The 14180-nt window shown below is 40.4% G+C and overlaps 1 protein-coding gene across 3 annotated transcripts in view; it reads right to left on the bottom strand.

Annotated features, from left to right (window-relative positions):
* The window catches only part of enox1 (ecto-NOX disulfide-thiol exchanger 1), a 147592-nt gene that overhangs the window by 130695 nt on the left and 2717 nt on the right, over nt 1-14180 (bottom strand). Inside the window, exon 1 of one of the 3 annotated variants that reach the window (XM_086265887.1) lies at nt 10698-10975. The exons of the other annotated variants lie outside the window; for them this stretch is intronic. The gene's annotated coding sequence lies outside the window, so the exon portion shown is untranslated. Of the gene's footprint in view, nt 1-10697; nt 10976-14180 lie in introns of those variants that run through there. 3 annotated transcript variants of the gene reach the window in all.

Here is a 14180-nt window from a genome sequence, read left to right as displayed (position 1 = left end):
TTATTAAGCTGAAGCAGGTTTTCAATACTCAACCCTACCCAACAAGAGGTTCAAATATTTTACACAACGTTGAAAATATCTACATCCTTAGGCAGTTGTTTTTCAAGCAGAAATTTAGAAGAGTAAAGAAACTGGTTTGAACATTAGTCAGGCAAATAAAATGTCACACTGCTTGGTCTCAGTTGCTGCGGCTCTACTTAAGGCTGGCACTGACTCAGCAGAGTGAACATTACAACCGGCAGAAATCAGGGCAGCCGCAATGTGATCATCAGGACAGAGCAGAAAGCAGAAAGACAGAGGGTGTACGCTGCTGTCGGTGTATCAGGAGGTTTGGCAGGCTGCGGGCAGCTTGTTCCCTCTATTGTTCCCACTGCTGGATGGTGTCATGATCCGTCTTCTTTGTCCGGAGGAGTCCACTCTGTAATAAAAGCTCATCCCTCACTGCCTCCGACTGTCCTGTGGCTGTCAAACTGATGCAGCTACAGGGTGTGGTGTGTCATACATATAGGAACACAGTTTAAGCGCACTTGTGGGAACCTCTGGTTCTTGCCACATTTTTATCTGTTCTAAATTTGTTTTGCCAAATATAGTTTGTTAGAGAATGTACCTGCTGCCCAGAGGTGGTCAACCAATTTTCTGCCTGGCTGAAGATCAGGTCAGTATTCATAATTTTACAAATTAGTGGTCAAGACTAAGACTACCCTGGAGCCAAGCATCTCACATCTTTCATGTCTGATATTATCTATTAAGGAAATGACAGCACATAATTTTTGATATTTGTAGGAAACACCTTTGAGTCACTTCACAGTTCTGTCAAAGTAATGGCTTGATTTTTAATTTACAGATGGTAAACTAAAATGGGATGGTTCCTATATAGCGCTTTTCTACTCTACCTGAGCACTCAAAGCAAATTATACAACATGTCTTATTCACTAATTCACACAACCACTTTTTCTGTGGCTAAGTGCTTTCTATCTAACATTCACACTCCATTGAATATATCAGGGTTTAGTATATTGATCAAGGATACTTTGGCATGCAGACTGGAGCAGCCGGGGATCAAACCGCCAACCTTCCAATAAGCAGATGTTGTCCTCTACTTCCAAAGCCACACCCATCAAAGAGCTGGCAAATTAGCAAATCACAAAAAACAATTTTAACACCAATTTGTTTGTTTCTGGCATCGGTTGGAGTGACTGCGGTATTACTGAATGTTTTTCACAATATCCACATGAGTTCAAAACAAGGTTGTCTTTGGTCTCAGGAAGACTACCCTGGATCCAGAAATCTCACATCTTTCAGGTCTGATATTATATATTCAAAGAATGGCATAATTTGTTACTACGCATGATAGTTCTAGCATTTCAGATACACACCAGAAATACCAAACAGGCTAAATGGGCAAGCAGGCCCCTAAAGACCCTAGTGCGGGCCACCTTGGGTCATTATTATTTGTGTTCATTTGGTTCTATATAATTCCAACAACAAATCTGAATCCACATAAAGGGTTCTTGTGGCCAAAACAGCAGACTAGAGTCTGGAATTGAACTTGTTTCTAACATGAAAGGCTTTGCATGCCCGCCATCCTCCCCAAGCACCTGCTTGAAGCTCAGATACAGCTGATAATTGTTGGCCCAACATTGATTAAAAAACTAGATCTGGTAGACAAAGTATAAAAAATCATTTTGATTGCTTTACTAAATTCATGTGTTGTCCTGTGTTTACTTTGCCACTTGTCAGCAGCAGTGAGATGACATGACTGAAAAGTTCTGGCAGCAGTGCTTTCCCTGTATGCTTCAGTCTCTGTTATAAAACAACACTTGCTTTATCTGTCTGTCTGTCTTTGTCTGTCTCGGGACTGAAAAAAAAAACAGGTCTGGTGCTCCCCTATATGAAATACATTTTGGCTTATATAATGTAGTTATAAACAATTATATCACATAGGTTTGACACAACACAGACGACAGACCTGCTGGCGTCGAATTCGTCAAACACAGTCAGGATGAAGAAAACTGTCTTTGCATTAATATTTGTTTTATCTGCATCAGACAGTTCTGGGGAAAGCAGTGAAATCAACCGAAGAAAAACAAAACCTATCCACAGCGGGACCCAAACACCACTCAGGAAGCCTGAAAACGTGAAAACCTGCACTGCTGATTCCTGCCAGGTGTCTTGCACACACTCACATCGCTGGATATAAAAGCTCCTCATTGAAACTGTGGGGATGTGTTGGTCTGCCACAGTGAATCTTGTGCCAATACACATCATGTCACCGAAAGCTTCACACAGCTACATATAACCCTGGATAGATAGAGGCGGATCAAGCCAGCGTGTTATTGGTGGGGGAGAGTATGGGAAGTCATGCTGTCCTTCTTTAGGATTGACCTACATTCATTCCCTTGCTTGATCCTAAACTTAAACTCACCTTAAATCACTCTTGATCATAAACTTGTATGAATTTAATAATTACAATTTCTTCCCAAAATCAACGTTTTAGTAGACTCTAAAATGTGTGATGCAAGTACATGTATATCCACAAGGGTCAGTCTCTTTCTTCTTATGGAATCTGTAGCGATCAGGCTTGTTTATCAACAAATACATCATAATTCATTATTATTATTATTATTATTATTGGTGGTGGTGGTGGTGGTGGTGGTGGTGTTATTCTAATTACTATTATTAATATTTGACTATAAGTAGTCAATCTGTTTCTGACATTGTATTTAAAGTTAGTGAAAGAGAAATATGTTGTGTGAGATGAAAGACATAGAGAGGTTATTAAGCTTCTAATACAAATTAAAGTTAAAGTTATAACATCTGAACTCACATATAAAGCTCACATTAAGATCTAGCATGACTTGCACTTCTCTGGAAAATCACTGTCCACTGCAAATGCAAATGCAAAGCATGCTTCATAACCTCCACGCTTTAAGGTTTCCAGTGATAGCTCTGTGCACGTCCACCTCTAAATTGCAAAAGTACAAACTGTTGATTGTTCACTGTCATTGGTTTTTTAGACAAACAGATGGTTGCCTCTCCAACCTAAATGTACACTAATAATCTGAGAAACAGCTGGGCTCAGCTTACTGAACCACATCCCCAAAGCATTATATATGCAAACCTACAGTATAATTATCACCCAAATAGAATAATAACTGAAAAAAAAGCAATAAATGGACATTATTTTAAATGAATTTCCCTGGAAGAACAGCCCCGGGGGATCATTTAACAAAAAAGACCCTTTTTGTGACTCATGTATCTTGCATCACTCAGCTCTGTCCCCTAAAAAGACCTTGTCCTGTTGTTGGAGCCATCACTGTGGCAACATTATTTCTTGATCTGCTCCAGAAATCTGCTGGAAAATAGAGGCTGACACTAAGTAGAAAGTGCAGCAGGTGGAGAACTGTGCCGAGCTCACTGGGGCTGCAGACCAGAGCAAAGATTAATGTTTCCATTTGCATTTAAAGAGGGTGGAGTTAGAGTCAGCAGGAAGAGAGACTCACTGGCAAAGCAGCTGATTATTTCTTGGTCATTTATTGCAAAAAACCAACAAAACAGTTTACATATTTTTAATCATTTATTTAAACAAGTGTGGGTGTGCTTCCTTCTGCATACATGCACACACACATGAGGATACGGGCGTGTCCCTTCTCTTAGCTACTCACTCAAATACATACAAATTGGGAGACTCTGCACAAGTATCCATTGGACAAACTTCAGCTCTCGATGCATTACTCGCTCTCTGAATCTCTGGTCGGCTTCTGTGTGTGTGTTAAGTTTCATCTGGCAAGGACTGGCATCCTGCCTCTACATCTCTGCATGAATGAACACAGGCTTACAGCTGCAGCCGTGCAGCAGCATTATGAGTGCACGCACACATAGAAGTAGCAATGTGTAACACACTGTGACTAAAAACCCGAAGAGAGAGCTGCTGATCACGTTGTTCGGGCTACAGCTATTTCACACAGTTTGGAAACTGGGAACAGTCCACCAGTGGTCCTCAACCACAGCACCGTAAACTTCCAACACAAATGGGATTATAAAAGGGGGGCTTGCAGCGACAGACCACAATCTAATTACTCCACGGGATCATCTTGCCTCATAACATTGAAATAAAAGTATTACCTCTCCAGACCTAACATGTGCACGCGATTTGATTCTCGCCTGCACATTTAAAGGAAATAAGCCGAGAGAAGAGGATAGCAGATGATGTCTTTTATTTGAAACAGCACTCTCATGAAGAGAAGAGATCGGGAAAGACTAATATTCAGTTCACACTTGGCCCCTTCAGGCATCTTGGGCAGACTGAGCTTCTATCCAGTATCTAAACAGCCCAGAGTAAACGCGGCCAGGATGAATTAGGTATAGGCTGCAACCATGTCAAGCAGTAGTTTGAGCTACAATGTGGCCATAAGCAGACAAATCCCAGAGGGCTTTTCCTGCATCTGTCGCCCTGACAGAAAGTATGGGATTTGTATCAACGCCAATCTAAACTATGCCCAGTTTCCTCTACTGCAGGCATATTTGGATAGAACAACCATTAGAACTATATGAAGATCATGCAGACCAGGTAAACATTTGACAATCAAATAGACTGAAATGGCACATTAGAAACATAAAAAGAAGGTAGTGATTGTTGGTCAAAGCAGTGAGTTTGTTCCATAAGAAAATGATTCCTTTTGCCAAGAAAGTGGCGGCTCTGTGGAGATGATATTTGTCCATCTGTTTGACCATCTGTAGGATTACACAAAAAGATATCAGGCGGGGCATGTGCAAAGGAAACACCCACTGAAATATAGCGGGGATGCAAATTACTCTGAGAATTTATATGGAGAGATTTTGAAGGGGTTTTGCTGAACTGTAAATGCCCTTATAGTATTGTTTTTATGTTTATAATGTTTTTTAAGTCAAAATAAATGTAAATGAACAGAACTGTGAAGCTACACATATATTCCAGATTCTGTTGGGCAATTATTTAACCAGTGTTACTCTTTTTCTGCTGAAACAGGAGCAAGTCAATTTTTAAAAGGAGTGAACTAAATAATACAAGGATTCAAGTTAAAGGAGGCATCTTCTTATCTATAAAATATTCCATTTGTAATGAGATCAAACAGAAAAATGAAACATCTTCCAAACTGTAAATGATCAGACAGTTAATCACTTATTTCTTATTTCACCGTTTCTGTTTAAAACTGTACATACTGCACACACCATTTCTTGCGCTAGCTTCCTAAAAAAGCTGTTCTTGTATTTTTTTTTGTCTTATCTTTGTTTCTTTTGACATTTTAATAAAAATATAAATGTTGTCTTATCACATAAGACCCAAAATGTAACTTTGTTTTTCATTTGGTTTTTTTGTCGTGCAAACTGGCCTGACTAACTTTACATTTTTTATTGTTTTAAAATTTTGATTAGAAAGAAAAGGCAGGATTAATCAAAAAGAACCAATAAATCAAGTTAAAAATGGGAAATATTCCAAATAATCTCCATTTGCCACCCTTTTGTGATCTTAATGAAACTACACAATCGATTAAAGTTGCTAATAAATTCTGTTGTTTTGTTTCTGTAAGCTGCATGATGTGTTTGACTGTGTTTCTTGATAAAGGTCTCAGAACAGAGCCACATCAATTAATCAACTCAGCTGGCAATAATTTTGCAGAGACATTGCTATGAGCAGATTCATTTTACAATATGCACCAATGTGAAAAGGTTTTTTTTTTAAGTACGCAGAAAAGCTGATGAATTTCCACATGTACTTCCAGCAGTGCAGCTCCATCACTGCCATTTAAAACTGCCAATTCCCAAAAATGTAATATACTGTATATGTAAACATGCTGTATAAATGGGGAGTATTTGTCAGCAATGACATCAAAATGTTTTTGCTCCATAATCTCTCCATAAATTTTCAAAACACGGACATTGGCTTGTTTTAGGTTCTCAAATGTGATGTTGTCTTTTGTTGCATATTTGCTAGTAAAACTGGACATTCTAAATTTTTGGATCTTTAGTTTACTTTCAAATTGTAATTTATTTCTTTGTTTATTGTTTAGTTTACTGGCAAATTTTCTGAGAAACCAGGCTAGTGGTTGAGGGCGTATATGGATCTGCATTGGACTTTCCGATTAAATAAAACTTAGAATAAAGAAATGGATGAAACCAGCACAAATGAACTGACAGCTGAATCAATAATGAGAAAGTCATTAGTTGCAGGCCTGCATCGGCCGCTGCGTCTCAGACAGACAGGAAATAAATCCTATTTCCTGCCACTCTCCTCTGCAGCTTTCAGCACAAATCAGATTTACTTGATGTGTAGCCAGAAAAAGACCACACAGCACACACACACACACACACACACACCAGCTATTGTGTGAATCAGACTGCACTTCAGTCACAGCATTTCTTCCCCTCCGGCTGCTTCCTCCATCACGCTGATGGCCGATCCTCCTTTGATGTGCTGCCGCTCTGTGATCTGCCTCTGTATGTGCTCCCATGCTTCTAACTATGTGTGTCTTAATAGCAGTGAAAAGCTCAGTGTGTTAAGGTATCAGTCGATGAACAGAAAATTTACCACAGCCCTTATGATGCTGGGCATGTTGATGCTGTGTATTTTTCTGAGTCAAACATTTGGCTGTTTAAATATTCATTCTGTTGATAAACCAATTATTGAAGCTCATACAATTAAGACACCAGAAGAATTTATTAATTTTATTTTATTATTTTGCTTTTGATTGTTTAAGCTATTGATTAATGTATTCATTTTTAGCTTATTAAAACTTTAAAATGAGTAACAAAAATGTGCCAAGCTGATCAGCTAGTTGCAGCTTTTAAGGGCTGATGACACCCATCGGTTAGCAAGCTGCATCCACAAACTGGCTGTAACAGCAAAGTAGAAGCCCAGTCTTGGCTTGACTTTCACAACAATTAATATGGCAGCAATCCATATTTTTATCATAAAATTTAAAATGCTCCAAAAGGCACCAACACCACAAACCAGTTCAGTAACTTCAGTTAGTGGAGGAGAAGCAAATAGCTGCCTGTCAGTTTAACTGAGCATCGCTCTAACTTTAAGCTTTGATAAGGTTTAGAATTCACTCTTTGCTCCATTAAATGGTAAACTAATGATAGAGGTTAAAATCATTTTTGCACCACATTGTACACGTGCCCTTTTTTCTGTTATAAAGACGGGCATTTTAACATGAAAGTCTATGGGCCTTGCTCACTTTTGGAACCAGCCTCAAGTGCCCACTTGAGGAACTGCAGTTTTTCCCACTTTTGGCTTCATTAACTATTGCACTACTATAAAATACCCATCAAACCTTCCTACAGCACATTTACATGCCTCTGTGACTAAACTCCAAAATACTTTAAAGTCCTAAATATACAGTTTTTGATATAAAGCAGAGACATCCTTTTTCTTAATTCAATTAAATTGTATTTATATAGTTTCAAATCACAACAACAGTCAAACAAATTGATTAAAAAATTAAATTCTAACTAACAACTATTTATTAAATTAATAAGCTCCAGCCTGGACAGAGAAATATGAGAGGGGCTGCTGTTTGATTCTGAAAGCTACAGCAGCTTACTGGAGTGACAGTAATGACTTTGTCTCCATTAACATGAGGAGGAGGAGGAAGCAGGAAAGGGGCTCACTGAGGTTAATTCTGGTAACATGCCCTCCCTTCTTCAGTCTCAGAGTCTGAACTAGAGCTGCTTTCTACAGAAGAAACATTCTAGCTCTTATAGCGACTGTTCATTTGTTCCCTCGATCAAACCAAGAAAAAGATCACGTTTCTATGTTGAGGAGCAACACCTGCCTTGTAGAAAAATAACTTGCCATGGTTACAGCATTAACACAACTGACATCTTTTCTGATTTTACTTTGTTAAAGACTGAGATATGTGTGAAAATCACAGATCACTTAAGACTGAATTTGCTATTTCCAACCAGAGACTGCACAGTAGAGACTGACGGCTGAGCATGTGATATTGAGCTACTGCCTTCTGCCTGGCTCTAATATGAGCACACACCTCTTGGACTTGCCTCTTGATGCTTGATGCTCAGTGTAGGAAGATGAAATGTTTTCTTGGTCCCAGAGTTTTGAGTTGAGTAGCTCCATAATTCCTTTTGGTGTTGAGAATTATGGGTTTAAAGTTTTTCTTACAAAAGTTGATTGATTTTAAAATCGTATTGCTCACTTTTAAAATCATAAATAACACCACGCCCAGCTATCATAAAGATCTCCTCAGCTTTTATACCTCTAGGAGAGCGCTTAGATCAGCAGGCCAAATGCTCCTGGTGCGACCTAGATCCCGCGTTAAGACCAGAGGTGACCGTGCATTCGCCTCTGTTGCACCCTACCTCTGGAATAATCTTCCTCAAGCTATCCACGCGTCTGATTCAATTCAATCTTTTTGGGCTTCTTTGTATTATTGTGAGTGATCAGCAAAGCTGGATTATGACTTTATTTCCTGTCTCCAAGTCCTGCATTTGGATCTACAGTCTGCCTTCCACACAGCCATTACTTGGCACTGATAATTGTCTCTACAGGTTTTCTGTCTTAGGCTTGGTTGCTCTTAGCTTACTAGCTTCTCTTTCTCTGGTCACTACTATGAAAACTCTGGTTGCAAATTACATTGAAAGCATGAGAAGGCAAATTGGATTTGTCTGAACTTCTCTCCAGATGGGAGTTGAAAATGGATAGAACCATTCCAACTCCAGCTCCCCCAGAAGGGCGAAGACTTCTTCTCATCTAGATGTTCTTGACCCAGTGCCCATCCTATCTGAATAAAATGTGTTCCTTTTTAAGAATGTTTTACTCTTTTCTGTTTGTGAATATGTGTTTTTACCTAAAAGTCAAACCTAGCAGTATTTAAAGTGCTTTATGTCAGGATGTTTTCTGATTTGATAGTTATTGAGCACAGCTGTTAAAGCATCAGAATCTGGGTCTATGTTTCTGACAGCATCTAAATAGTTTGTTACAGCCTGTTTTTTGTTTTTTTTTCTAATACAGCTTTTGTCTTGCAACTTGTGCTATTTGAGTGCAATAATAAATCACTAGAGTGCGCCTTTAAGTGAACCCATTCACCCCTTCAGTCAAAGTAATTTCATTCTTGCATTTATAGTGACCCTCTGGCCTTAAAAACATTTGTCTTTCTGCATTAAAGCTGACTATTCTGCGCTGCAGCTTGAACGCATGGCACTGCGCTGTGAATTCAGGAAGCACGTGCATATGCATTTTGTTTTTTCCCCTCAGACCAGACGCTGCCCTCCTGCTCACACCGCACTGGTTGTAAATCTCAGAGTCTGATTTCTGTGACAGCGAATGAAAACCAGCTGTGAGGAGCGAGCGAACAAGCGGGAGAGAAAACTGGTCTGGAGCCAGAAGTCAGTCTGAATGCTGAGTCTTCCAATCAATACACAGCTGGCGACTCCTCTCTCACACACAAACTCAAATAGCTATCCTTTGGAGGACTCTGCCTCACTTCCATTGATTCCCCTTGTCATGACCTTAAGCATCAGGACAGCATACCAAATCTTTAAGTGATGCTTCATACAAACAATGTATTTTTTCATCCCCTTCTCAACATTCAGCTGGGTTTCAGCTGAGATCAGGTCAATTTTTTTAATGTTATTTTGATGTTCTTCTTACCTTGTCTCTTCATAAAAGATGGCCAGACCAGAAAATAGCCTTTTTCTACCAGTACCTACTCAGCTTGACTTTTTTTTTTTTTTTTAGTTTTCCCATTAGGTGGTAGTATCTAGTACCAGGTACTTTTGTAGTATCTACTCGGGCGGGGTTCCAATCAATCTGAGTCAATCCGAAAATGTGATGTCAACAGACTGAATGCCACCGATTGGTCAGTCAGTGACGCAACTCAATGATTCATGAGTGTGACTCCTTCACAAAAATTAAATCCATCAATTTTCAGTTATGTTGTTTGTGTCGCATACAAATGACATCACATGACTTTTGGCCATGTTGCACCTGAGAGGCTTCTCATGTTGCTTTGGCCACGTAGGTACTAGCAGAAAAGAAGCAAAGGGGAAGCCAATAAGGAAGTGCCTTTTACCTGCATTCTTACTGGTCAGCAGGAGGCAAAAACAGAAGTATGATTTTATCTAACCCCATGGTAAAATAACTGTACTTTTCTCTTTATTTATGACCTCAACAAACATCTCCTTGATGAGGCTGTTGTTTTAATCGCATGTTAGTCTTCTAGTAAACAGCATTAGGCTAATTTTAGTCAATTATGTTAACCTTTACAATAAAATTAAATTTTATTTATGTAGTGCCAAATGACAACAACAGTTGCCTCAAAGCGCTTTATATTGTAAGGTCAGTGTTGGGTTACTTTTAAAATGTATTCCACTACAGATTACAGAATACATGCCCGAAAATGTATTTTTGAGAGTAACGTATTCTGAATACTTTGGATTACTTAATATATTATCATGGTTTTTACAACTATATGAATGTACTATTGCTGTGTGATTTATTACTATTACTGAAGGTCTGCGGTCTCAGGTCTCCAAACCATAGTAAAGGGACCTCTGACTAATACGTCCAGAGCTCTGGCTAATACCTCGGTTCCCTCTGGCTCATAGCCGAAAAATAGCTTTACAATAACGGAACTTGTTGTTTTTGGAGGAAAACACGAACACGGTGTACAGTTGAGTCTTAATAGCTTACTTACAACTGGGCTCGTCAGGCACTCTTCTTGGCTGCAGTGGTTATTATTATATTTACATGCTTCCAGCTCCTGTTTCTGCTCGATGACAGCTCGTACTTTTCCACTCGCCTTTTTCTCCCTCCCTCGCTCACAGACACATAACGTGTATGACAGTCCATTCTCCCTGCAGCACGGACTACACTGCCCATGAGGCTACATTCTTTAGAGCTATGCCTGTAGCATTCTGCCTATTAGCTTAGCACAACAACAAAAAGGCGCTCTCTCACCCAGGAAACACACAGTTGCAGAGAGCGTTGCCCTGTAACCATGGCAACCGTAACGCTGCAGCCTGGAACAACAGAACGTAGCTGTCAAACAAACCCAAACAGTCCTGACTCGCGACAAAATGAAACAGGAAAGTACCGCAGTGTGATCCATTTATTTCAACAAAGTAACTGTATTCTATATACCACCTTTTTAAACGGTAACTGTAACGGAATACAGTTACTCATATTTTGTATTTTAAATACGTAATGCCGGGCTCACACTGCGTTTTTTTTCAGTCACGCGATTCAGCTCCTGCTCAAACTGTACGATTGACTCGCAGGGGTTAGAAGTTCATAGGTCACGATGCAGGGTCTCACACTATACGACCCGGTGCTCTGATGCGACCCGAGTGCTCACACTGTGCGTCCATAAAATTAAGGTTATAACAGAAATTCTGTCGCTCGCTCTCCCTTTCTGTCTTTCACTCACACAGACACACCACCACCATCAACTTTGCTAAATTGCTAATGAAAAACATTGATCAGGCATTGAGCAGCAATGTCTATCCAACTATTTTCACGGTTGTTGTGGTCGTGATAATTTTGTGAGGCCACATCGAAAAGGCTCAGATGAGCTTTCCAAAGTTCTACAAGTGCCTCCATCGCTTGTGTCCAGATCACACGCTGCACTGTCGTGCTGCGCCGTCTTTTTCGCTGACATTTGTGTTTGCGCGTGCGCAGTGTGAGAAACTGCGGTGACACCCTCATGACCAAGCGATTGATGATCGGGAGCTGGTCGTGAGGTGTTAATCGCTTCTCGTTACCCCACGTATACTACACGATGCACGACGCACGATGAAGGCCAAAATCGCCAAAACGGTCGCACGACTCAAAAATCGGCTCAAAATGGGCCAGAAATCGCACAGTGTAAGCCCAGCATAACGGCGGTAAATGTATTCCGTTACTCCCCGACACTGTGTAAGGTAAACACCTTACAATAATACAGGGAAAATCAAATAATCCACTTATGGGCAAGCACTTGGTGCCAGTGGGAATGAAAAACTCCCTTTTTACAGGAAGAAACCTCCAACAAGACCAGGAGGCAGACATCTGGGGTGACCAGTTGGAAATGAGGGCAGAGAGACTGATGATAAACAAGCCAAGAGCAAACTGTGATTAATAAATTGCAACAGCACACACCAATTTCTCAGTCAGATCCAATACAAGTTCATAACATACTGTTACAGAATGTAGTATTGAATAGAGAGTGTAAAGTTTAGAATGGAATATCTAGCATTTGTTTTAGGTAAAATTAAGTTTTGTCAATCACTATTTTTCAAACGAAAAACAAAAATGTATTTTCTACAACACAAGCCTTTTATTTATTTTATGAGGGGAGGCAGATGTAGTTTGATATGTGACTGCTGGTCAGACGTTAGAGGACATGAAACAGTATATTTATACTCAAAACAAGATTCAAGTGTACATATTTAAACACCTATAAATGAGTGAGTGAGGTTTGTTTTTTTTCAATGCCCACAGTTTGACGTGTATTTCAGGTTTGCGTCCCCACAGTGAGCTGAAATCCAGGGAAACAGAGACTCTCACTCACACATAAATGCTGGTGGAAACATCTCTAGTGAATAATTCCTCCCGTGGTGGAAGAGCCTAATGCTCCCACCGTATCTCAAAATACCACCGCAATTAGCGACAGTCTTCCCCATTGAGCTCTGCAGCGTGGGGTCAATTAATGTTTGTGAGGCAAAATCTGCAAAAGACACGAGGAGGATGGATAATCGCATAACAGGCTAACAGGCTGCTTTTGCCACACGGTGTAATGAGATGCACCGAACACAATCACGACAGGTAAGAGTGAAGAGATTTTCAGTCCAATCTGAAAAACTGAAAGAGGAGCCCGTGTCTGTGCGTTGAATGATGGAGGCCGCGTCACATTGTTTCCACTCTGTCCTGTGAGAAATCATCAGCCTCGTTCCCCCCAACGACCCGGCCACCTGGGGAAAATTTGGTGCGCAGCCGCCACCACCGCCACCATAGCTCTAATCCCTTCAGCCTCACGCGACCTCAGCAGCCGGCCACCGCTGGGCAGAGTGGTGTCAAATTCTACTGCAGTGACTCCAGAGCTGATATTCAGCAGTCACAACGTCGTGTCAGTTAATGATGTAACAGCCGGCTGTTTGCCTGCAGACAATAGAGAAACTGTTTGTTGTTGATGATGATGAGTGGTGTCTGTGTTTCCACGGCCTCCTGGGAAACACTGTTTTAATGTCACTCATTCACAGGCATCGTGACAGGGCGATCTAGCCAACACCAAGCCTCACTCTGGATACTCACTGATTGATACATTGTAGAACTGAAGCAAGTAATCAATTAGCTGAGCTATTAATCTGAACTGATTTTAAAATAGCTGGACACTATAGCTGGAACCAGAATCTCTGTTTCTTTGTTTTCTTGTTTAGAAACATCAGGACCAGCTCATCATTGCTTCATGTCAGCTTCATTTTTTTTCACTGTGCATCTTTTGAGGGTAATTTTTCTGCAAAAACACAATGCTTTCGGTGTGTAGATTTTTCCGATCTGAAAAATTCATAGTTTATCATTTTTGCAATATGTAATGGCCTTAATGTCAAAAGCAGAGAGGGTGCCTGTCTCCTGAATCTAAATCCAAGCTGGATAACAGAAGATGGGTCTGAAAACTGAGGGATGAGACTGAGTCTCCCTATCTACTTTTAAATACCCTAGGAACCAAAAGTAACCCACCAGTTCAAACCCTAAGAACAGATATCGACATATAGATAAAACAGTTCACTCTTAAAAGATTACCAGTGGATGGAATGGAAGGTCTTATATCGGATATCTGCGGACTTTAAGGAAAGCCCTGAAAATTTAGCAGTTGTCCCCAGAAGCAAATCAGCTAACTAGCTGACAGGTCTCCAGACCCGTAGGGAATTTTGACTCTTTCTGCAAAGTAACATTACTTTTGTGATTAACTCTAGCACACACAGCAGGATTGCTTCTCGTGACTTAACTGCAGGAAACCAGAGCCCAGCGTTACAGAATTCTGTTATCTGGATTCACTTACGCTAACAGCTGCAATCAGTGTAAGCAGTCATATGAAGCTGGTTATCAGCACACTAAGGTAAACCAGGGTATCTCTGCGCATTCACATTATACGGGTGGAAGCATGGGGTTGGCATGTCGTACCTGCTGATTTCAAATCTAG

This window comes from Aulonocara sp. 'chitande type north' Nkhata Bay, linkage group LG16, assembly GCF_057382095.1.
Source record: "Aulonocara sp. 'chitande type north' Nkhata Bay isolate Kocher_YH1m ecotype deep benthic linkage group LG16, A_spYH_male_GT1.1, whole genome shotgun sequence".
Lineage (NCBI taxonomy): Eukaryota > Metazoa > Chordata > Actinopteri > Cichliformes > Cichlidae > Aulonocara > Aulonocara sp. 'chitande type north' Nkhata Bay.
The sequence above is the reverse complement of the archived record's forward strand: the minus strand, read 5'-3'. Positions and strand labels throughout refer to the sequence as shown.